General features: G+C 43.5%; 1 protein-coding gene across 4 annotated transcripts in view; it reads right to left on the bottom strand.

Annotated features, from left to right (window-relative positions):
* HTR4 (5-hydroxytryptamine receptor 4) overlaps positions 1–24,287 on the bottom strand; it is a 1,746,991-nt gene that overhangs the window by 559,044 nt on the left and 1,163,660 nt on the right. The gene's annotated exons all lie outside the window — the stretch shown is intronic.

Genomic DNA, 24,287 nt, shown 5'->3' with positions numbered 1-24,287 from the left:
CTGTCTGTATTGTAATCTGTCTAGTTGAATGTGTTCTAAGAACACTCGCAGTGTCCCGAAATGGTTGCAATTACACAAAATGGGGGTGTTCTGAGAACGTTGTTTGTATTGTTCGTTGTCAGGGTGAAAGTGTTTTAAGAGCACTCCTTTTGTCCGCTAATAGTACAATTTCCTAGGGGCGTCAACCGACTTTTTGTCCACTAAAGAAACGATAAATCCGGCTGGTGTGCGTCGACATTATATGATAATCCTATGACTGGCGCTATTGACCTGGCTGACTTGCTTTTGCAACACTAAATCATATCTCCCGCCACTAATCCTGATATTATCAAAGCATTCATATTCCCCGCCTCTCTCCGTGACGTTACAGGGTGCGTAATGAAACGCGCCCAGTCGTCTCCAGTACTACGCGACTTTACACAGAACCCGGAAGACAACACACATTATGTCACAACACAGCGCGCCACAATTCAGAATATGAAACTGTGATTTAAAAGCAAAGAGCAAGATTGTAAATGTTGTAAAGTACATTCATTTGACATCAAATGTTTAGAGAATATTGAGCAATTTGCATTTGTCTTTGTTGTCGATCCGCAAAAGTTCATGTTGAGACACGCGATGTTCCTTTGCGGTACAGAGAGTGTTAGATCAGGTTACAACTCAGTGCGCCACAATTCGGAATATGAAACTGTGGTTTAAAAGTAAACAGCAGGATTGTACATTTGGTAAAGTACATTTATTTCACATGAAATGTTTAGTGAATATTCAGCGATTTGCTATTGTCTCTGCTGTCGATCAGCAAAAGTTTATTTGGAGCCGCGCGTTGTTCCTTTGCGGTAGATAGGCTGTTGGTTTATGATAAAAGCAGTAAATGGTCTCTCTGATAATCGGAAGGTTGCTCCAACAACGAGCCATTAGATCACCGTATTGGTTGGTATGTTGTTTGTAGCCGCTAGTACTGCGTAAGGGCATATTGGTCCTTGGCGATTGTCCCATAAAATGGTGAGGGTCATGAAGTTGCATATTTGGACTTGCACCTGGCAGTTGAAGACCCCATCCGCTGGAGTCTGTAAATCGTGACATAGACAAAACGGGGCCACGTACCTGTTTTAAAAAACATAAATTAGTCTCACCAGCCGATCTTCATTAAAAATCATCATTTTATTTATTAGGGCGTGAAACTATTTGCTATCGAAGATAGTGCAACAGAGTATGTTAATAATAAAATAATAATATTTTCCCATTCATATAGCGCTAAGAACTGGGAGGTATCTAAGCGGTGCTTATTATTAACCACGGTGTGTGGTGCTCATTTATCGACCACGGAAGGATGAAAGGCTGAGTTTGGGCTTGCCGGGATTCGAACTTGCTTTAGCAAGCTGTGCACGGATGTCAAAGCGAGCGCTGTACTCGCTGTGCCACTTGACAGGCTACAGTAAAGTGGCACAGCGAGTAGAGCGCTTGACCGCCTATAGACCGGTTAAATTATTTCTATTAACCCACTCTGTGTCGTCTGCCTTTTTCAGAGCCCTCTAAACGACAGGGGATCAATTTGGCGGTGATAGTACGCGGTAGAAAACATTATGCCACTTTCAACGAACAAGTTCAACTTCAGCGGTCTTTAATGCTACGCTATTGTAATTATATTTGGTATAAAGTAATGTAAAGGGTTACTTACAGTACAATTGCAATTTCCATTGTCTACGAGTGGTGCAGTCCGAAAATACGACTCCGCGTGTGCCAACGATCTTTCGCATAGTGATATAATATGTAAAAGTGGTTTCGTTTCAGAAATTTCATCTTTATCTTCTCTTACTTTTTAGCAACACTCCTTCAAGAGAAGTCTTTCATCACAATCTCTGTCTGTCAAGGTCAAAACACAATACAACCTTATAGTCTGCTTCGTGAGCCTCTCCGGGGCCCGAGAACAAAATGAAGCAGCTGACCTTCACTGTGAACGAGCATAAATTCTTACTTTGCAACATTCTGTGTAAAGCCATCTGTAGGAGTTGGTTTTTGCACGCCATGTTTGTATATTGTTTGCGTGATATTAAAAAAAGTTTGTTTAAAGGACGTTATGGTTCTAAGTACATCCGAAAGACCCCTGAAAATAGCAAGTTATGGTAAGCTATGAAAAATAACTCGCGCCAACACCATGCACTGCTAAGACTAACACCCAGGACATCAAAGATGACATCGCAAATGTCATTGATGAAATCACTGATGACATCACATGTGTATGTACTTTTCATGGAATTTGTGTACTAGGGATTTTCATTATAATGTTCCGAAAAAAGTGTCAAGGATATTGCAATAAATATCCTACCGTTATTAGTGCTTTGAACGATGCATTTATATCAATAAATGGCATTGTATTATGGGATTCTATGTAGTATACTGAGCTGCTAATGGAGAAAGATAGCATTGTGTGCAGAGTACAAGATAAAAGTATAATATTTGTAATGTTAATATGTAGAATAATGAAATGATAATTGTCCTGAAATGTTGGAAAATTCACAAAATGGGGGTGTTCTGAGGACGTTATTCGTATTGTGTGATTGCTTAGTTGTATGCAATGAGGGAATGGTACAGAGAGTAAAGTGGACGCCGTCCGCGGATACCGCGGCTGTTCGTGGACAGGGCGTGGTAAATCCGGGTTTTTCCAGGAAATCCAACATGGAAAGAAGACTGTACGGATCAGCCAATCAGATGTCGAGGTTGTGGTTTTGTGTTGAAAGAGACTGTGTGCGGTGAAGATGGCAGAAGTGGAGAAAGTCAGGGTGTTGGTGCTCGGAGATATGTTTGTGCATGGTTTACAGCAGTACGCTGAATGCAGGCATGTTGCAAATAACTTTTATGTCAAAGGAGTGGAGGTGGTGTGGAGCACTGTGCCTGATTGCAATGTACAGGGAATTGTACAAGTTTGTGCGGATATGGCCACGATGAACAGTCCGCATGTGGTAGTTTTGCACTATGGTGCTTTCCATTTGGGCAACGTCAGTGCCCCTACTTTGTTGGCTGATTTGGAACGCTTGGTTCAAGCCGTAGTGAAGATCCTTCCAAATGCGAAAGTAATTTTTTCTGGATTACTACCTAGGGCAATATGGGACAATAGTTCAGTTTTTTGTCCTCAGCAAAACATTGCTAGGTGTGTCATCAACCGAGGCATGTGTGCCTTCATGCTTAGAGCTGGTATGTTCTTCTGTAACAATGAGAATATTGATGCCAGTAATGCTGTTAATTTTAAAGAAGATGGCATTTCTTTATCTTTTACCGGAAATGCCTTTTTATTTTGGAATGTAAGGGTTGCTTTGGAGAAGGTTATGTGAAGATTTTAGGAGTAAAGTAAGAAAAAAAAACAAGAAAAAAAATATAAAATAACAGGTGTCTGTCAAGCATCTGTAACAAAAAAAAAAAACTGCTCTTTTTAGAGCCAACTTCAAAGGGGAAATGGGGCACACTATTTAAATTTACATTCACCACGCTCAGATTTTCGATGTGTCCGCGGACATGGCGGTAGTCCGCGGACATGAAAATCACTACGAGGGGGTTAGTATGTTCTATGTTACATGTCAGGGATATTATGGTTAAGTTGTGTTACTAAAAACCTATGAAATTCAGTGAAAAAACTTTGCTAAAGGGACGTTATGGTTCCAAGTAAAACTGAAAAACCCTTGAAATTCGCCAGTTATGGTAACATAAGCAACCATAACTCGCGCCACCGTGCACTGCTAACACTAACACCCAGGACATCAAAGATGACATCACAAATGTCATTGATGACATAACTGATGACATCACATGGCTGGCTCTCCCTTTTTATCCTTTACTGACATATCGACACCACATAGTTTTCTACAGTAACAGTCAGGAAGTAAAAATTGAAAAGGTACTATATTTGTAGACTTGGGTTCCTGTCACATCATATATGAAACATGTACGTAGCGGAAAATACAGGCTTGAAAGAGAGGAATCCTTTCTGTGCATGAAGATAATCATTATGGTATCAGCACATTGTCATAGTTTTATTTTTCTTACTCTACCTTCCCTCTATATGCTCATATTTGTATACATTATAGTCACTCTCCATAGAGGGAATGGGAAAAAAATTTTGCTCAATACTACAGCCCAAACCGCTGGACGGATTTCCACCAAATTTGGACCAGGAGCAGCGGCTTGGTCCCGAAAGCGTGCTTTTGCAAATTTGGTGAAAATTCGTCCAGTAGTTTTTTTTTAAAATGACCAAAAAGTAGGTAAAAAAAAATTAGTGATATCTGTGTTCGGTTTGCGGATACACTTCCCTGTTCGCTCCGAGGAAAGTGTCCTGATTGGCCAATCGTCTTGCGCGATGTTCGCGGACATGCAAAGTGTTCGCTGATTGGACGGCTTGGAGCGTGAAGCGCGTCAGATTTTTCGGTAGCGCCCGCCATATTGGATTCGCGGACGTCCCCGGACAGCGCGGTGAAACTTTGTTCAAAATGTGTATTTTGTAGAGTGTGTTGGTGTGTAGGAGTGTATGGGGAGGGTGGGAGTGTGTGAGATAGGATGAAAGTTGTTTTTTTTATGTGTTAGACGTTCTTTTTGTGTTCGATTTGTTTGCGGACATCACGGGTGTTCTGAAATTTTCTAAATAAACTGACTAGGGGGTGTTCTAAGGAGTCAAAATGTGTCCGTTTTGTTCGCAAGCAAAGTGAAACTGTTCTAAGAACACTCGCTGTGTCCGGGGAGTGTTCGTAGGTGGTGTCCTGAGGACGCTGTCCGTATTGTTCTCTGTCAAGTTGAATGTGTTCTAAGAACACGCGCGGTGCCCTGAAATGTTTGCAAATAAACAAAATGGGGGTGTTATGAAGACGCTTCTAAGAACACTCGCGGTGTCCGGGGAGTGTTCGTACGGGGTGTCCTGAGGAGGCTGTCCGTTTTGTTCTCTGTCAAGTTGAGTCTGTCCGAAGAACACTCGCGGTGTCCTGAAATGTTCGCAAATAAACAAAATGGGGGTGTTCTGAAGACGCTTCTAAGAACACTTGCGGTGTCCGGGGAGTGTTTGTAGGGGGTGTCCTGAGGACGCTGTCCGTATTGTTCTTTGTCAAGTTGAATGTGTCCTAAGAACACTCGCGGTGTCCTGAAATGTTCGCAAATAAACAAGATGGTGGTGTTCTGAAGACGCTTCTAAGAACACTCCCGGTGTCCGGGGAGTGTTCGTAGGGGATGTCCTGGGGACGCTGTCCGTATTGTTCTTTGTCAAGTTGAATGTGTCCTAAGAACACTCGCGGTGTCCAGAAATGTTCGCAAATAAACAAGATGGGGGTGCTCTGAAGACGTTTTTGAGAACACTCCCGGTGTCCTGGAATGTTCGCAGGGGGTGTCCTGAGGACGCTGTCCGTATTGTTCTCTGTCAAGTTGAATGTGTCCTAAGAACACTCGCGGTGTCCTGAATTGTTCGCAAATAAACAAGGTGGGGGTGTTCTGAAGACGTTTTTGAGAACACTCCCGGTGTCCTGGAATGTTCGTAGGGGGTGTCCTTAGGACGGTGTCCGTATTGTTCGTTGTTAAGTTGAAAGTGTTCTGAGAACTATCGCGTTGTTCTGAAATGTTCGTACGGGGTGTCCTGAAAACGGTGTCCGTATTGTGTCCGTATTGTTCGCTGGCAAGCTCAAAGTGTTCTAAGAACACTCACATTGTTCGCGGACATTAAAGGTTTCCCATAGATCATAGTTGAAATGTTTGACTCTATGGATGTGATATGCTGCGGTGGTTGTTGCCAGGGCATAGAGTCTTGGGTGCATGGCCATTTGCCCTGGCAACAACCACCGCAGCATATCACATTCATATTTGTTTATAACTTTGGGTGAAAAACAAATGTATAAGGAACAAAGGTATTGTATACTTACTGTTTGGTCTAGTAATGGGAGTCCATGTTTTTTTCTTCATTTCTGTGATAAAAGAAAATAGCATGTTAGTATTAGTATTTTGTAATGACTTATTACATTGTATAAGCAATATACTTTTATTTTTTTTCGACCCTCATATTTAGTAGAGTACAAATCAGAGTACTGTGCAATTTGCTCAGTTTCTGTATTTGTTGCTAAAATCATTGGGTCTGTGGGAGAAAAAAAAATCCATGTTGGATTTAAAAAAAAACCTTTTTCTGTTATGCTACAGTTTATTTGTTTGTTTGTTTTCAGTGTTCACTTGTTGTTTCTGGCTAATGCTTTATACTTTGCTTTGTTGTATTTCTTTTGGAACAGTAACAGATTCTTCATTTGTTTTGATATTATAAAATTTTGGAGCAGTTAGATACCAATTGGCGTATTCTAACTGTCTATTTTTTTAATATATTGTAGTGGTTTTCATTTACCTATTTGGATATTGTTAAATATTGGGACAGTTAGATACCAATTGGCGTATTCTAACTGTGTATTTTTTGGCCTAATTTAGTGGTATTCATTTATCTGATTAGTTGTTGTAGAATCTTTGAGCTCTTAGATAGCTTTTGGAGTATTCTAACAGTTTATATTATTTTAACACACATTTATAATTTTGGCACAGTTAGATACCAATTGGAGTATTCTAACTGTGTATTTTTTGGTCTAATTTAGTGGTATTTATTTATCAGATTAGTTGTTGTAGAATCTTTGAGCAGTTAGATAGCTTTTGGAGTATTCTAACAGTTTATATTTTTGTAACCCAAATTTACTTAAAGGTTTAAATACAGTTTATTTATCAAATTTTGGTTTTAAGAACATCAAATAAGCGTTTGTAAGATTTGCTGGTAATCTCTGCTTTAGAGTAATGGTACTATCATTACATTCAAACCATCCACAGTTCTTTTTTATGTATGCAGTGTAGTGCCCTGAATTGGTTGTGGCTCCTGCGTGGTAGATTATACCTATTGTTGTGAAGGTTTTCTTACCAAGTGATATTTGACCATGTGTGAATCCAGTCAGCTTGCAGTTGTTTTTGGTACCATCTGCATTGTAACGTAGAAGCATTAGTATTACGTATTTACTATGTGTTTGTATTACTAACGTGGAGCGATTATCTGAATTGCAGGTAGAGCATAATCTACCATGGTTTGCATTTTGTACAAGTTGCTGAAATGGAATGGATTCACAATTTGGTATTGATATATATATGAAGCGTTCATTGGGGATTTCTTCTTGTGTCACATTGTTGCAGAGAGTGCATGTATGTTTCCACATGCATGAAATCTGAAATATTTCATTTATAGGTATGTTTTTGTTTTCCAGTACTTGTAGTAAGTACATTAGAAATTCTTGTGGATCTTCCTGTGAGTTTATAGTGAATTTCACCATTCCAGCACAGTAGTCCAATTGTCGTCTTATTCCAAAAACACTATATGTGTTGTCAGGATTGTTTGCTGCATTTCTGTGAAGTACTAACATTTGCAAACACAATGGGTTTGTACTGTGTGAGTAAATGTTGTCAACAATTGGTGGTAATTGAAATAGAATATTCATTGCTACATTTGCATAGCAATTTACACCAACTATATTTGAGAATTTAAATGGTCCAGGTAGTTCTGTATCGAACTGCTTTTTTTGGAGTTTGTCTTCCTTCTTTAAAGAAGTACCTGGTTTACTTTCTCTAATTGATTCTTTTTTGTTTGTGGTACTTGATGGAGTATTAGTTTCTTTTACTCTCTTTGGAGGATTTCCAGTGACGTCCTGTTGCATTTCAGTTTGATTTAGTTTTCTTTTACAACGTTTTAGTTTTTGTGGAACAGAATATGTGTTTAGATGGGGAGTGTATAGTGAGCGAAGTCTATTATATTCTAAAATGCAAGGAATATCAGCGTTTACTTTACTTGCATCAAAGTTGATTAGAAATAGACCGTCAAGTGTACGTAAGCGTGATAGTGCTACGTAGCTCATGCCTTCTTTAAAGACTGTGTTACCAATATCTATCATTGCTTTGTCTAGGGTAAGACCTTGTGATTTATGAATTGTGACTGCGTATGCAAGAGTTAGAGAAAATTGTTCTCTGCGTACATACATATCTTTGAAGAGAAGGAATCTAGCTGTTGAGCGTCCTATCCATTTTACTTCTGAAAGTTTGTCAAAGAGTATATTGACAAACTGAATTTTATTGTCACGTGGGTATGTTTGAAAGCCAACAACTGTACCCAGTGCTCCATTAACTAGTCCTTGGTCCACGTCAAGGTTACGTTTAAGCATTACTCTGCAATTTAAGGATAATTTTAACATCTTTTCTAAGCCTGCTGTGTTTGAGATTGATTTTTCTAAATTATTTAGTCTTGTTGTGGCTTGGTCACACATGGGTAGTGTCATACCATGTACATCTAGTTTGTCTGTAGCGCTAATTTCCATTATTGGTTGCATTTCTTTACTTAGCATGATTTCATTGAATTTGAGACAGCTTGCAAGAGTTGGCATTAAGGCTATACAATTGACATTTTTGTGGGCTAATTGTTCCATAACATCTGTAGCACATGCATTATCGCCATAAAGTGCATTAATGTGCCGGGTTTTCAATGTTGCTTCTGCTTCTTTAGAAAGTATACCAACTCTCAAACTTTTTAAAATGTTGGCATAAGTGAGATCTGGAGATTGGCGCATGTTTTCTGTTAATTCTCTATATTGGAAATGTTGCCAAAGGTTGACATTTCCAATGCTGCCAACAGTTTTACAGCAGAGTTTGTGCCCTAATGTTTTAAAAATAGGTTCACCTTTTACTGGTGTTAATTGAAGCAGATATCCAAAAACAATAATGTGTTTTCCTGCAAAGAGCTCTTCATAGTCTGTTTTGAGTACTTCTTGTAATCTGAGGTGAATCAAAGCTAACATCAGGTTGGAGACCATGCTCACTTCATCTATTAGTAGCATTTTCATTTGTTTCAATACTCTGCGTAATTCCATTGCAGCTTCTGCAGAAAGTTTGTAATAGTCTAATTTGTTCTGGTGTTCTACTGGTAATAGTAGTAATCGGTGTAATGTAACACCACCTATGTTGTAGGCAGCTAAACCTGTGGGGGCAGTGACAACAGCTGACAGTTTGTTGTTTGTCAATTGTTGAAGGAACTTACTAATGATTTTGATTAGGAATGTTTTGCCAGAACCAGCTTCACCACTGACGTACAGTAGTATAGGTTTATAATTATGGCAGGAACATTCTTTATTTTCATGTTTTACACCATGTGCAATTTGTTTTGTTACTTCTTGAAAAATGCTACTTTGCTCATTGTTTAGTTTTGATTGTAGTATAGTTAAGTCTTCCTTATCTTCATACTGACACATGGTGTTTTCTACTTCTAACATAGCTAATTCTGCCTCATGTGTTATTAGTGGTTCTCCCAATGGTTCTTGGCTTCCTGTTACAGAAGGTTGACTAATGTCAGGAGTATCCTTATCTAGTTGAGCTTGGAGTTCTTCTTCATGTTGCTGTTCATTGTGCAACATTGTTTTGTACTGTGTAAAGTTTACATCAGTTATAGTGCTTTCATTTGCTTTGAAAGCATCCTCATATGAGTCATAGTTATCTAGTAATTGTTCTTCTTTTCTCCATGGTTTGAAGAGTTGTAGCAGGGACATGTAATATACTTCTTTATGTTGAGGAGTCTTCAATGACAATTTGATATGATTAATTAAATTTGGTTTAGTGAGTTTAACTAAGCTGCCTTCACAGTCTGTCACTCTATATTTACCTTTTTTTTCATCGGGTTTCATATTATTTTTGTATGTGTAGTTTTGGGCTATTTGGTATAGACACATGTTTTCCAAAGTATTACTTCTGTTTGGGTAGTATGTGTCCAATAAATTGTTTTTTAAAATGTCTTGGCTGTTGGGATCATGTTTGGTTATTGTTTCTATATCTTCATATGATTTTAGAACTCTTTTTCTAGATTTAGCTGGACCAAGACTTAGCCATACTATATTTTCAGATTTACCATACAATGAAGTACCAGTTAAACGATCAGCTGCTTCATAAGATCCACATTCTCTATGGGTGAGCATTTTTATGCCCAAGCTGTATAATTTCTGAGATACTGTTTTATCTGATGACAGGTCATTCCAGAGGTCTTGGAGCTCTGTCTTTTCTGCTTTAGTTAAGTATGCTGTGACATATCGTGCAACTGCAGTAGAATTGTCTGCAATGTACTGCACATCTATGTTTGCATTCCATAAGTGGGCAATGATTGCATTATAATCATTGATATATTTTTCTTCTTCTTTTCTTTTTATGTAATATGTATTTTTAGGTGACTTTCCTTTAACAGTATGTCTAACTGAAGACATGAGGTTTTTTACTTGACCTTGTTGGGTGTCCTGACCCACGTTTAAGCTATCCTGCTACAACATTTGGTGCTGTGGGCTTAGGAAATTCAAGATGGCGGAAAACCCACATGTGCGCCGAAATCCAGGAAAGCTGCGCAGTTTGTGCGCCCACCAAAATGGTTGCCTCACTTGCCACCCACCGGTGCGAGAATGAAAGGCCGGGTTGCCATGAGGGAAATGGGTTGCCAAAGGAAAAACAGTAGCGCCGGCTAGCCTCAAAGTGCTTTAAAACCACCATTGGACTACCCGCACAGTAGTCTGAAACCATTGGGAATGGCAATGCTGATTGCCAAATGCAACCTAGAATTGTGGGGAATTCATTTCTTAAATCCCAAAAATGGGTGCAGTACCAGTACTCACCACTATCCAAAAGCCGGCGTTTTAAAACCACTCTGTGTGTTTTTCTGAAGGCAAGCAAAATGCCTATTTCAAACCTTGCAACATGTGCAAAATATTCACTGAACACCAGCAGACATTTGGCAGAATGGAGTTTTGTGTGCCTACAAAATCTGGGAAATGAAGAGCCCAAAAACAATGCTTATAACAAAAATGCTATGGAGTCAGCAGCTTAAGCCTAACTACAACTGGATTTAAAACCACCAAAATCGAAAATGTTAAATTAAATGAGTGACCTATGTTTGGTGTCACATGCCTTTGTAACTGTTGAAATGTCATAGTTTTGCGCTTAGAATCAGCATTCTAGCTGCATGTGTAAAATTACAAGTTATTTTAAAAGCAACAAAAAGTTAGCTGAAGGTCTGGCTTAAGGAACTTGATTTTGCCTAGCAACTACCCATCAGCAGTGAAACTTGAGTCACCACTGTGTTCCCAGGCCAACCTTCCTTTTGCTGCCCAGGCTAAGGATATGCCATCTATCTGATAATTGAATTTCCTGTGCTCTGCCAGAGAGTGAACAAAGCCCTCTCCACTCAGGCAAAGGTTTTTTATTACAGACGTCGTAAAAAGTGGCTTCCTCCTGGAGAAGCTGGGAGGAGCACTGCCTGTGAGAAGCAAGCTGGCTTGGCAGAACTGGAAAGAACCAGAAATTCAACCTTGTGCTGAGGGTAAACCACACCCCTTTGGAGCCAGAACATAACTTTAAAAAGATGAATAACTCATAGAGCGGACATGTGAAAATTTTATAAATGATACCATAATTCTTGTGATTTTTCTGCCCACAGTTTAAGACGTGGTAGGAACCGGTGGTATGTTCAGGGGGGTTTTAGCGGAAAAGTGGATATTACTCTAAATGTGTGCATGTTAAAAATCTGAAACTTCATCAGTTAATGTCCCTACCCCCTGCACACATGTATGTAAAGTTGGGTCCATGTCGGAAATTGGAAAAGCAGTTAAAAAGTCAATTATGTACACTCTTTGAATGCAAGCTCCGAGAATGAGCAGATTTGGACATAGACATGGCTAAATTCAGCCACACCATGTATATGTAATTTTAAACAAATGTGTACCTGTGCAAATATGTTTTTAGGTCAGATATAGATTGTGTGTAAAGTTGACAGGGGTGGGTTCTCTGTATCATAAACAGACCTCATCATGATGACACTTCATTTCATTCCCCCAATCAAGTAAGAAATGGAAGTTTGACCAATTAGAAGCTGAGAGAGAGGTAGGGTCAGTGATGCTAGAACACACCCACATTCTAAACACATAAAAGCAGACAGACAGGACAGATAGGGGAGATTCATTTTTCATCTGCCGCTGAAAGCTCTGCCGGAAAAATCCATACTTACCTCCATCAAACTCCAGAAAGCCAAACTAGAGACTTCAATCTATCCAGAGCAGAGAGACCCAAAGAACCGGTGCCTAGCAGAGACCAGACCCCTGTGAGCAGTTCCAGAGGCCAGGCGCTGTGAGCAGAACCCGGAAAGACCTGACCAGACTGAAGTCCGTGACCAAGTCGCTTTCCTGTTCAAAATCTCTTGTGAGTACTTAGCAAAACTCAGAACACATCTCTTAGTTTAAATTCATCTAATTCAATCTATTTAACCTAAGTAGAACTGCCTCCTAGCTGTCACCTGTCATTCTAGCTGCAAAAATTTGTCACTTGTCATTTTGAAAAAGTGTGCGTTTAAAATTTACAAAACCAAAAACGACCTTTACTAAATTACTCATATCTCCGCAACCGTTTGGGCTAGAGACTTGCAATAACTTTCATTTGGAAGCTGAGATCCCAGGCTTTTCTAGGACCCCAAAACGGTAGAGATAGTCCTTGCGGTTCCTTTGTAATAGCGCTCGGCGCATCCGCGAATTTTACCGCGATTTGCAATTTCTTCACATGTAAAAACTGCTGCTGTTTGCTTTCCATTGGCCAGAAATTCGTTTAACCTGCTAACTATCCCTGCATCATTGCTAGTGTGAGCCTGGACTAATATTAACTAGATACCACTCACCCTGAACCTCTATAAGGGAATTAAAAGCAAATTTAGCATATTTCTCATTCATTGCCAGCACATATCCAAGCATTGCCTGTGTTTTCAAAACTCCTATCTGTTTTCTGTAAGCTTGCTGGGATTGAACTGAATTACAGTTGATTGCATTTCTGAGGACTGTGTGTTTTCCTTCCATTTCCTTGCATTGCATAAGGAGGGGGGGAGTGAATAGCCAGAGAAAAGTGATTACATTGTCTGGTTGAATCATATTGCGTATTTTCTGTACTGCATTCATTGAATATTGCATCCACCTGAGCTACATAAAGCATCCTCTACCACATTATACTTTTGTTCCTATTTACCAGTGTGCTATCTTATCCATTTCATGTCAACTCATTAGTGATTATAAAGAAGTGTGCTAGTGCCAGATTCTCCATTGTTAATCTTTATCATATCAGATTAAGGGTGATATTCAATTATTAATTTATTATAAAGTGTGATATATATATTTTAATTTATCAAATAAACCTTTTAAACTTGCAAAACAGAACTACTTCTTGGCTCAGTGGGGTCAGGGGGATTCCAAGAGAGGGGTGTTATACAAGGGTAGTCATCCAGGACGCATGAACTGGACCTAAAGATATATCAATAAGGGTTTTCATTCAGTATTCTAGACTAGGCGTTAACTTGGCTGTAGTGCTGAATTGAATCCTCTTACAAAGTGGGGGCTCGAGCCGAGACGTTGGGTTAGATTTACCATTTGTGCAGATTAATACAGTGTGCTAACTGACGGGATACATACATCCAGTCGGATCACCACGCTGCATTACGCTGTGAAGCATTCCTCAAAAGGGACACTCCAAGAAAAGTTCTGTTCTGCAAAATTAAAATACAAACTTCTGTAAGTCAGGACAGAGACCAATCTCTAGAATGACGACCTTAGTAGACATGAAAATAGCCAGAGAGCACCTCTTGCATAAGCTATTTGTGAGAGGTGAATGGACCGAACAGGGCCAGGATGTGTGGTTGCAGGCCATCACACAACAGGTCACTGAAACAGGGTCAGATATATATAGAGATCAGGGTCCCTTACATGTGGCCCTGAGTGAACTATATATGGCTCCTAAAGCCAAAGAGGAACACAATAAGATTGCCAGGATAGCAGCATACCTGTACCTATACGTTGGAGACATGCAGGATAGATGTGCGGAAAGCCAAAATCTGGCAAATAGGCAACAGATGGCATTACAGAAGGCCCAATCTGATCTGGACTCTTCTGAGCAGAGGCTGCAGAGGAGCCAGGAGTCAGAAAATGACAGCAGACGGTACATCACTAAAATAAAGGAGGATATGGATGTGCTGCAAAAGGAAAAGTCAGAACAGGATACCAGATTTCTGGCCCTACAGAAGGAGCACCAAGACAGTTTGGACTCCTTACTGCAGAGCCAGAAAAAGCTGGAGCAACAATTAGACTTTAACAGGGCATGCACGGAGCAGGTAGCCACCCTGCAAAGTCATCTAGATAGAGTGAAGGTAGAGAGCAACAAACTAATTCTGAAAGACCTGGATACCCAGGCAGAGTTTGATCAGGAGCGCCAGAAAGCTGGTGCCTTCCAAAGGCAAAGGGACGACCTGGCGGCACAAATGCAGGCTCTTAGTCAGGAAAGAGACGCCTTAGGCCAGGAAGTCTGCCATTTAAAAAGAAAAATGGAAGAAAATCACCTGGCCCTCCAGGGGCTGGGTGATCTCCAAAAAGAACACCAGAACTTGTTAGAGCACACCAGAAGGGTGGAAGATGCTCTAGCAAGAAAGGAGCAGGCCAATAGGGACATTGCCCAGGAGGTAAACCTCCTGCAGCAAAGACTGGCCCAGTTCTCCAGGACCAACCAGGAAGCACAGAGGGAGAATGAGGCCCTCTGTCAACACAATGATAGGCTCCAGCAACAGGTAGCGATGCAGGAGAAACTGATAGAGTCGAGTAAGGCCTTAACAGAGGAACTGAAAGCACAAATGCAGGCTCTTGCATTGCAACAGGGAGCAGGGGCGGATAGAGATGAGGTCCGCTGGGAAAGAGAGATTCCTGACCATAACCGCAGGAGCCCTAACACCAGGGGCCTTCATCTCCCCCAGTCCCTGGACTCTACCACCCCCATGTCCCCTGGCGCACATGAGCACAGGGCCGCAGGGATGGCAGATTACTATCCAGCTAAGAGTATGGGGCTCATAGGCCAGTACCACTCAGGAATGGAGGGGTGGGCATCCGGGTATGGGCACCCAAGTACAGTACAGTTCAATGGGGAACCCCAGGAGAGTAGGCCCATTAAGGGCATCCTGAAAACCTCTGCCCAGTTAGGTCAGTGGAGGGGGTACCCATCAAATCCTGGCCGCAAGGAGGAATCTGAAGACTCCTCTGAACTGCGCAGGGCACAGGAGACCAGGTCCCCACATTCTGCCAGCCATTCCCAGGCTCGCAGAATCCGGGAAAACCTGGAAGAACAGACGGGAACCTCTGGGAGCAGTGCCTCTGAGTCAGAGGAAGAATGGACAAGGGTTACCCGAACCAAAAAGGCCAATAAGGCAAAAAGGGCCTTGCTCAAGGACCCCTTAAAGCAGATTAAGGCGATCAGGAGCGTCATCACGCCTTACCATAAGAACGCTAAGTATTCTGTTTGGGAGCACTTAGAGTTGTTTGAACAAATGATGGAGACTTTCCATTTGAAGGACAGCCAAAGCTGTATTCAATATGTAAAGTGGACATTCTCCCCGGAATACTCCAGTTTCTTTGCGGGGCTGGAGGACCAAAATCATTTAAGATGGTCCACCTATAAGGCGGCCATCCTGAAACATTTTTCTGTTCACAGAAATCCTCAAGAGGCTCGCAAGGCAGCCTACAATTTGCAATGTGGGGAGGATCAGGCCCCACAAGAATTTGTGCAGGAGTTAAAGCGGGCTTTTGCACAGACCACAAGAAGGGTGCGCACGGATAGCCGTGAATTTATAAACACGTTTTTCCATGCCTTGCCCAAATATATCATGACCCAGCTCGTGAGGGATTTTCACGAGAAAAGATCTTTAGACTGGGTCATTGAACAGGCTACCCGCATCTATGAGGTGCAGAAGCCCATAGAAAATAAAAGCAATGCCCAGAAAAACCCCAAAGCCAACAGCACCCCTGCTGCTGCCAAGGTGGCAGAGGTAAAGGTCACCCCCGTTTTGGATTTGGAGATGGGGGGGCCTAAAAACCTACCTGCACCTAATAATGCTAGGCCCAGAAGGTCCTCGGGCCAGTCGCAGACAGGGAGCCAGGGAGGCAGCCCCACAAATGGGGTCCCTCGCTCTCCTGACTATGTAAGTCCTCGCTACAAAGGTAATCGACCCATCCTGGGTTATGTGTGGACTCCTCCAGCCCAAGGGGGGGGATCCAGACAAGCACCTAACCCAGGGAACTTCCCTCCAAACTTCCCACAGGAGGGCAGAAATTTACCAAACCCTGGGCAGAACTTTTTCCCCAGATATCCACCCGACTTCCAACCCCAAAATCATCCATCCTTCTTTCCTCAATTCCCTGAGCCCAGACCACTGAATCCGGGAGAGGGGAGGCCAAGGGTGGAGGGGTACCAAAATCTTCCCAACCAGGGGTACTACCAGAGGAGGGACAGCTACCCTTCCCGGGATCAGCCCAGGGGAGAAAACAGGGCCCCGTATCAGCCTGAGCGGGTTTCCCAGTTAGAGCGCCAGGTTCAAAACATGGCGCGGGATATGGGTCATATACTGAGGGCACAGCAGAACCCTCAGATCAGCATGCCGGCGCAGAACGCACCCAACTCTGGACCTGGTGCTCCAGAACAATGACGGGGGCAGCACCCCGATAAATCACCGGTTCCCAGGGAGGAGGCACAAAGGGAAGGGGGGTGTAAAGCCTTGGAGGAAGCTTCCTTCCTCACTTGTAAACAGCCCCTGGAAACCCAGGAACCGGAAACAAAATCTCTTGCCCCTGAAAGTCTGCCTCCTAAGGAGCAGAGGGGGGGTAGGAGAAACAAAAGACCCAAACAGACTCAGTTTGAGGAGGAGGTACAGATCTTCCAATTTGAGGGAGAGGGATCCTCAGAGGATCCTGGGAAAAGGATCTTCTCCTTCAGAGAGGGGGGAACTCCTCCCAAAGAAAAATGGGTCCCTAGGGATGCAAATCCAGACTGGGGAGATGTGGAGACTGAGCTACCGCCGCCCACCATCTCATCCCAGAACCAACAGCAAGAAAATCCCCTGGTTCAAACCCATCCTGGCGACTGCCTCCAAAAAAGGGGGGGCGGCCCAGAAACGGAGCCAGGGGAACCCACAATGGCTCTGATCTCCAGTTGCCAATTTTTTCTTTCAGATTCCCAAGGCTCTCCACAAGATTCTGCCCAAATCTCTTCGCTAGCGATGTCCAAAACCAGAAAATTAGCCCACCAGTTGTCCAAAAATGTACATTATCTGTGCCCCCTTGAGGAGAAGGAGGGAAGATATTATGCCCCGGTACAAGTACAGGGGCAGGGTACAATCTCAGCACTGGTGGACACTGGATCTCAAGCTACCCTTCTGTCCAGAAGGGCCTTTGACGAACTGAATGCAGGAAGGGGAGAGAATTACCAAATTCCTCTCACCTCTCTTCCTGGACAACTGCAGAACTTTGACGGGAAGGAAATTCCCGTCGAGGGGACGGCAGACTTGGACATTAAGATCGGGCGACATAAGTTGAAACACCCGGTCATAGTTGTGACCCCAGAGGGCACCCCTTGTTTACTAGGGAATGACCTCCTGAGAAGGTTGTCACCCCTAATAGATTGCGTAAACAAGGTCCTCTGGACCCAGACTAGCCGACCAATAAAATTAAAACAGAGTGTCAACCATGTTAGTTTAAACGGCACATGCCACATGGTTGAACAAAAATCTGACCAAGTAGAATTTCACTTCCAGAATAGCCAAATTCCAGACGTGACAGTAATAGCGGTAGGACAACAGACTGGTGATGGGGGGTCCTCTCTATTTCTGAAAATCAACCTTCCTTCCAGTCTAAAGTGGTACTCCACGCTGGAAGGAAACACTCTGAAATTCTATACCAATCCACAATCTGAAACTCCCACTCCTATAGTCCAGAAAGATGTGAAATCAGCTCAGAGCCTGGCTGATATTCAGCAAATTGGAGAGCAGTTGTTCATCCCTGTTCAGTTAAATGATGGGAAGGACTCTGTTCTCGCTCGAGTGTGTGTGAACAACGGTAAGAGCTTCATCAGCGAAGCCATGTTTCGCCAACTCCCAAAAGAACCAGCCATTCCCACCTTCAAACTGATAGACAAATGGGAAATGGACCTGGAAGTACCTAATTCCAAACATCTCCTGCCAAGCAGGTGTATGCTCAAAATCTCCATTGGCAACAAGAGCATAGTCCATAATTGTTGGGTCGTGCGAGACGTCCCTGCCGCCTTTTACTTAGGCAGTGACATTCTCAATCGCTTTGCCATTAGTTTGGACCTAATAAACTTCAAAGCTTGGTCCCGATTAGCGGATAATCCCATGGGCTTTGATGATCCAGAAAAAGCATTTAGGTCAGCTCAATTGCTACCTTATGCAGTTGAAATTCAGGTTAAAGAGGAAGTCACCATCCCAGAAAGGACCCGACAATTCTCCCTGGAAGTGAAAGTTAAAAGGGGACAAGAGTTGAAAAACCCTGATGCTTACATACATCTAAATGCTTCTCTCCAACAGCAAGGGTTGGGGGTAAACCCGACTCCATTAGTCAACATAGAACATGACCCCATTCTAATAGAGGTGGATAACAGCGACTTAAAGAGTATTACTCTAGCCGCAGGCACCATTATTGGAATGGCGGTTGATGACCGACATTTCTCCATTGATCTTGTAAATGAACTGTTAGGACCCATCCCCAAGGACTGTTTTGACAGTGACAGTGATGACAACGCAACACCAGACAGGATTTTTACCCGGCATGGGGGGAACTTCCTGGTGTACACTTCCTGCCCCTATGGTAAGGAAGATGTGACCTGTGACTTCAGGAGGGATGAGGTGATTTTCCAGGTCCATGAGGGCTGCCTTTCCCACCTGAAGCCTCCGGTCCAAATCAGCACTCTGACCAGGGACTTCTCCACCCAGCTGGAGGAGGCCGCGGAGATAGCCCAACCAGAAGTCTTTCCAGGCTTCAGGCAGATGGTGGAAGAGAGAGTCAACCTAGCTGATGCCTGTGTGACTCTGGAACAAAAGCAAAAGTTGAAACAAGTTTTCTTGGATTTCCAAGATCTCTTTGCGGTAGACTCATATGACTGTGGTCGCACTGACATCCATACAACAACAATCCCCACGGACCCTGGCATGACTCCTGTGTTTGTGAAGCAATATCGCTTGCCTCTCGCATCAATGGAGTCCCTTACTGAAATAATTAAGAACCTTGAGTCCCGGGGAATAATCCGTCCCGTCCACAGCACTTTCAATAATCCGGTGCTGGGAATATTGAAGCCAAACGGCCAGTGGAGACTCTGCGCCGACCTCAGGGAGCTCAACAAACGGGTCCATACTTCCCGATGGCCTCTGCCCTACATTGACCAAGGGCTGGCCCAGATCCAGGGGTCACAGGTATTCACTGCAATAGACCTGACCAATGGATACTGGACTGTGCCTGTCAGTAGGGAGGACCAATACAAGCTGGCTTTTACCTTTGGGGGCCAGCAGTACACATGGACCCGGACTCCCTTCGGATACCTCAACTCCGGCAATGAATTCAATATTTTCCTACATAAGGCCATGCCCGACTTGGGTGCAAGGGGTAACCTGGCTTATGTAGATGATGTCCTCATCAAAAGTTCATCTGTGGAGGAACACATAGCAGAGATCCGTTATGTTCTGACACAGTTGAGGGCCGCCGGAGCAAAACTTTCCTTTCAGAAAGCACAGTGGTGTAGAACCCGTGTTAATTTCTTGGGCCATGAGATTACTCCTCAGGGTCTCTGTCCCCAGGAAAAGAAAGTGGAAGCACTTCAGAAACTGAAAGACCCCACAACTCTGCGGGAACTAAGGAGCCTCCTTGGACTGACTAATTACAGCAGAAAGTTCATTGAGGGCTACGCAGAGATCACCAGACCCCTGATTCATCTCCTGAAGGGGGGGGTCAAGTGGGAATGGGGTCCAGAACAAGCCGAGGCAGTAAAACAACTCAAAAGAAGCCTCTCACAAGCGCCTTGCCTAGCTTACCCTGTCAGAAACAAGGAGTTCTTCCTGGAGACAGGGTTCTCTAATACGTGCTTGACGGCAGTATTATATCAAAAGCATGACAAGGTCAATAAAGTAATCTCCTATGCGAGCAAAACTTTATCCTCTGTGGAGGAAAAATTCAACGATTGTGAGAAGGCACTCCTGGCAACGGTGTGGGCATTGAAGAATTACCGCCCGTTTATCCAGGGGGAACACATCATAGTGGAGACTCCACACCAGCCTCTGCAATATCTCCAAAGTGACAGAATCCGGGCCGGAAATGTGAGTAATTCCCGAATTACTTCCTGGATTCTGTCAATGCAAGGCTTTCCTGTGGAGGTCAGATATGGCCAAAACAAGAAGAGTCCCCTCGCGCAAGGTCTGGCTGACTTGCATGATTGTGCCAGAGAAAACTGTCTCGAGGACGAAAGTCTAAAAATAAAGGACAACATGGAGGCATACCTTAATTCCCCACACAAAGTCTTTGAAGAAGACAAGTGTGAGGGAATGCCCACTGTCTATGTGGATGGATGCTCTTACCATGTTGACTACAACGGGGAGAAAGAACTAGTGGCCGGCGTAGGGAATGCATGGGTGAATGAGTCCCCAGAACCCTCCGCCGGATTCAAAATTGGTCCCCGAAGTAGTCAGGTGGCAGAATTGATGGCTGTGCATCAGGCCATCCTCACTGCTGTCCAACATCAACTCCACGAACTGGTCATAATCACAGATTCGGATTATGTACGGAACGGGTTCGTGGAGCACCTGGTTAATTGGAAAACCAGAGGCATGTTATGTGCTAACAACAAACCCTTGAAACATGGGAAGTTGATCCAAAACATTGATGATCTGGTCACCTCGAATGGGATGACCATCTATTGGAAGAAGATCAAGGGTCATTCCAAAGTAGAGGGACCAGACAAAACTGGAAATGACTTAGCTGATCAGCTGGCCAAAACCGGGGCCATCCAAGGGGATCTAATTGAGATTGAGTCCCTGTTGGGGGAAATCCAGGTCACTGCTATCACTAGGTCCCAGACAAATGCTAACAACGACCTTTCAATTGCACAATGGAGTAAGGAGACCCCTGATGCTGATTTGATTACTGCTCAGAAGGGGGATCCAATAATTGGTAAATTTTACCAGCACCTTGAGGACCCTGAGAACTTTCCCCTGACGGATACCGATTACATTGGGAAAGAGGACCTAAGAGTGTTGATGAAATGTCCAAAAATGTTCCGAATCCAAGACGGTTTGTTGGTAAGGAAATCCAAAGCTGGCCACTATCAGTGGGTGGTTCCTACCTCATTCCGAAGCCTGATGTTAAGTCACGCCCATGATGCGGCCACTGCCGGTCATAGGGGGTTTCACACAACATTGGAAATCTTAAGAGAGGTTGCCTACTGGCCACACATGGGGCAGGACCTCGACCAATACTTGAAGGGGTGTCTTGTGTGTGCACAATTTCAGCCATCATCCCTCACGCACCGGGCGCCTTTACAAAAGAGGGGAATGACACTGCCATGGTCAGATTTACAAATCGACTTTGTAGGCCCTGTGATTCGCTCGGCTAGGGGGAATAAGTACATGTTGACCGTGACATGCTTGTTTACCAAGTGGGTGGAATGTCTCCCAGCCCCAAATTGCAAGGCAGAAACTGCAGCGGCCTTGATGATTAACCACATCTTTTCCCGTTTTGGTCTACCTCAAAGGATTGAGTCAGACAGAGGTAGCCACTTCACCAGTGAAGTAATGACAAAGATGTGGGAGATACTGGGGGTCAAGAGAAAGCTGCATATTGCTTATAGACCAGCTTCTTCTGGGGCAGTAGAGAGATATAACCGGACAATTGTGAGCATATTAAAGAAGTTTGTGGCAGATTCTGGGCCAAGTTGGGATATCCGATTACCTCTGGTCCTAATGGCTATCAGATCTACCCCTTCATCTGCAACCAAAATGTCACCATTTGAGTTGATGACTGGGCGCAAGATGGTGCTTCCTCAGCATTTGCTCTATAGGACCCAAGAGCAGACACTGATAAATGCCTCCACTACTCATGAGTATGTAGAGCATTTAAGGAAACACCTTCAACATGCTTTTGCTTATGCTCAGCGGAATCTAGAAAGATCGGCTGATAGCATGAAGACCCATTATGACCTGAAAACTTCCAGGAAGGAATATCAGGTGGGAGACCGGGTCTATCTATACAACTTCCAAAGGAACCAGGCCAAGCAGCGCAAATTTTTGCCTACATGGAAGGGACCCTTTGAGATCGTCGATAAGATCTCCCCTGTGGCCTACAAGATCCGCATCCCCAAAGGCGGTTCGGCAGAGGGGGAAGACAAGTGGGTCCACATAAACCAGTTGAAATGTTGCCATCCCAGGCACACTCTGCAACAACTGGAGGAATCCTCTGGAATCCTAGCAGGCACTGTCTCAGACTAATTCAGTTCCAACCATAAAACATACCACATCTAGTCTCTAAAATATTGTGATTTGCATGAAACTGTCTCTTAGTTATACTGTTTTTTTTTTCTCAAAATAAGAATGTAATGTTTCGTTATGATAAAATGCATATGCTGCCCCACTATCTCAACGGTGGTGGAAAAACGTCTATGAATAGGTATTGCCGCTCTTCCTTTGTCGTCCTAGGAGAAAGAAAACCTTGAGACGGGCCAAGGAGGACGATCCGGAGACCGGGAGCTGAGACGCAACGGGCTCGGGGTACCGCCCAATACTCCCATCAGGACCGGCGAGGAGAACCGATCGATCAGTACCGGATGGAGAAGAAGATGCTGAACTGTGCCATCTACAGAAGAGGAAGAAGATTATGCGGACAGACCGGTGCATGGGTCAAAACCCTTGTGCACGCGACTCCCCATCGACTCAAATTCAAAGTGCAGTCGCGTGGGGGGGACTTGTTGGGTGTCCTGACCCACGTTTAAGCTATCCTGCTACAACATTTGGTGCTGTGGGCTTAGGAAATTCAAGATGGCGGAAAACCCACATGTGCGCCGAAATCCAGGAAAGCTGCGCAGTTTGTGCGCCCACCAAAATGGTTGCCTCACTTGCCACCCACCGGTGCGAGAATGAAAGGCCGGGTTGCCATGAGGGAAATGGGTTGCCAAAGGAAAAACAGTAGCGCCGGCTAGCCTCAAAGTGCTTTAAAACCACCATTGGACTACCCGCACAGTAGTCTGAAACCATTGGGAATGGCAATGCTGATTGCCAAATGCAACCTAGAATTGTGGGGAATTCATTTCTTAAATCCCAAAAATGGGTGCAGTACCAGTACTCACCACTATCCAAAAGCCGGCGTTTTAAAACCACTCTGTGTGTTTTTCTGAAGGCAAGCAAAATGCCTATTTCAAACCTTGCAACATGTGCAAAATATTCACTGAACACCAGCAGACATTTGGCAGAATGGAGTTTTGTGTGCCTACAAAATCTGGGAAATGAAGAGCCCAAAAACAATGCTTATAACAAAAATGCTATGGAGTCAGCAGCTTAAGCCTAACTACAACTGGATTTAAAACCACCAAAATCGAAAATGTTAAATTAAATGAGTGACCTATGTTTGGTGTCACATGCCTTTGTAACTGTTGAAATGTCATAGTTTTGCGCTTAGAATCAGCATTCTAGCTGCATGTGTAAAATTACAAGTTATTTTAAAAGCAACAAAAAGTTAGCTGAAGGTCTGGCTTAAGGAACTTGATTTTGCCTAGCAACTACCCATCAGCAGTGAAACTTGAGTCACCACTGTGTTCCCAGGCCAACCTTCCTTTTGCTGCCCAGGCTAAGGATATGCCATCTATCTGATAATTGAATTTCCTGTGCTCTGCCAGAGAGTGAACAAAGCCCTCTCCACTCAGGCAAAGGTTTTTTATTACAGACGTCGTAAAAAGTGGCTTCCTCCTGGAGAAGCTGGGAGGAGCACTGCCTGTGAGAAGCAAGCTGGCTTGGCAGAACTGGAAAGAACCAGAAATTCAACCTTGTGCTGAGGGTAAACCACACCCCTTTGGAGCCAGAACATAACTTTAAAAAGATGAATAACTCATAGAGCGGACATGTGAAAATTTTATAAATGATACCATAATTCTTGTGATTTTTCTGCCCACAGTTTAAGACGTGGTAGGAACCGGTGGTATGTTCAGGGGGGTTTTAGCGGAAAAGTGGATATTACTCTAAATGTGTGCATGTTAAAAATCTGAAACTTCATCAGTTAATGTCCCTACCCCCTGCACACATGTATGTAAAGTTGGGTCCATGTCGGAAATTGGAAAAGCAGTTAAAAAGTCAATTATGTACACTCTTTGAATGCAAGCTCCGAGAATGAGCAGATTTG

The sequence above is a fragment of the Ambystoma mexicanum genome, chromosome 3p (assembly GCF_040938575.1).
Source record: "Ambystoma mexicanum isolate Mex_15411 chromosome 3p, UKY_AmexF1_1, whole genome shotgun sequence".
Lineage (NCBI taxonomy): Eukaryota > Metazoa > Chordata > Amphibia > Caudata > Ambystomatidae > Ambystoma > Ambystoma mexicanum.
Note: the sequence above shows the minus strand (reverse complement) of the source record. Positions and strands in the feature narration are given on the sequence as shown.